A 1,341-nucleotide genomic window follows, 5' to 3' on the forward strand; every position below is an offset into this window, starting at 1 on the left:
CCTCTGGCCTGTTTTAGGCTTCTCCTTATTTTTATATTTTAGACATCCATCAATTAGTGATGAAAAAATTGCTACGCTGGTGGAAACAACACGAGACCGTGCTACCGCGACTGTCAAGAGCGGCTCGACGGTGTTTAGTGTCCAGCAGCAGCAGAGCCAGCGTGCCATCAGCGCAGCTGAAGAGTTCTGTGTTCAAATGCGCGCAATAGTCTTAAGCTTGCAGCAAAAGTAATTACCATAAATGTGTCAGGGGGAAACAGTAAGGAGATATTTGAATTATTTACTAATAAATAGTGTTTTCTGATGCTGGGTACACACCACAAGATAATTGGGCTGATTTTGGGTCCGATTTCTCCCCTTCCGACAATGTAATGTCCCGATTTTCTTGGTGGTTCTAAAGATTATCTTATCAGATTTTCCTGTGGTGTGAGGTGTGTTAAGAGTGACTGAATCTGCTCGGAAGAACGTTGAAGGCGCCCCGATTGCGAATCGTAAATATTCAACATGTTCTCTATAGGAGCAAAACGGTTAAATCTAGGATTTTTTTCCCTCATGTTTGTGGTCTCTCACATTTTGAAGATCTTATAAGATTTAAAAAATCTTTTAGTGTGTACCCAGCATGAGTCGGTGTCGCAAGTTGCCGATCCTGACTCGCCATCTCCTCTAGACGCGCCTTTAGAGAGAAGTGCATCTTTACGGATTATGATTATAATGAAAGAGTTTTTGTTTTCGATTTGTTTTATTTCGTTCTTTAAGTGGTAATTTAAAGCTTTCTATATATATTTTTTTTATGTATTCGCTGAGTTTCGATTCATTTTTGTGAAGCGCTCCTGTTCTATTTGAGTTGGCTAAATTGATCAAACATAGGCGATCAGCTCACTGTCTGCTATGGAAGCCCGTTTCCGCCACTGAATTAAAAAAAAAAAAAAAAAAAGGAAATTGCGACATCTCACAATTCTGACTTAGAGAGAGAGCCTCCATAGGTATGGAAGCCCATTTCCGCCACTAAATAAAAAAAATAAAAAATAAAAGGTAATTGCGACTTTTTATCTCGCAATTCTGACTTTTTTTCTCGCAATTGCGAGTTTATATCTCGAAATTCTGACTTTTTTTCTTGCAATTCTGACTTTTTTTCCTCAGAATTGTGAGATATAAACTCGCAATTGCGAGTTAAAGTCCAATTTTGAGGGGGGAAAAAAGACTGATATGTTCTCAGAATTGCGAGAAAAAAAGTCAGAATTGTGAGTTTATATCTCGAAGTTCTGACTTTATTTCTCAGAATTGCTACTTTGTCTTGCAATTGCGAGTTTATATCACGCAATTCTGACTTTATTTCTCAGA

The 1,341-nt window shown here is 38.3% G+C and overlaps 1 protein-coding gene across 2 annotated transcripts in view; it reads left to right on the top strand.

Annotated features, from left to right (window-relative positions):
• Positions 1–1,341, top strand: part of LOC107738690 (bcl-2-like protein 13) — a 19,312-nt gene that overhangs the window by 2,224 nt on the left and 15,747 nt on the right. The gene's annotated exons all lie outside the window — the stretch shown is intronic.

This window comes from Sinocyclocheilus rhinocerous, unplaced genomic scaffold (assembly GCF_001515625.1).
Source record: "Sinocyclocheilus rhinocerous isolate Xijiao unplaced genomic scaffold, SAMN03320098_v1.1 scaffold1938, whole genome shotgun sequence".
In the NCBI taxonomy this organism is placed as follows: Eukaryota; Metazoa; Chordata; class Actinopteri; order Cypriniformes; family Cyprinidae; genus Sinocyclocheilus; species Sinocyclocheilus rhinocerous.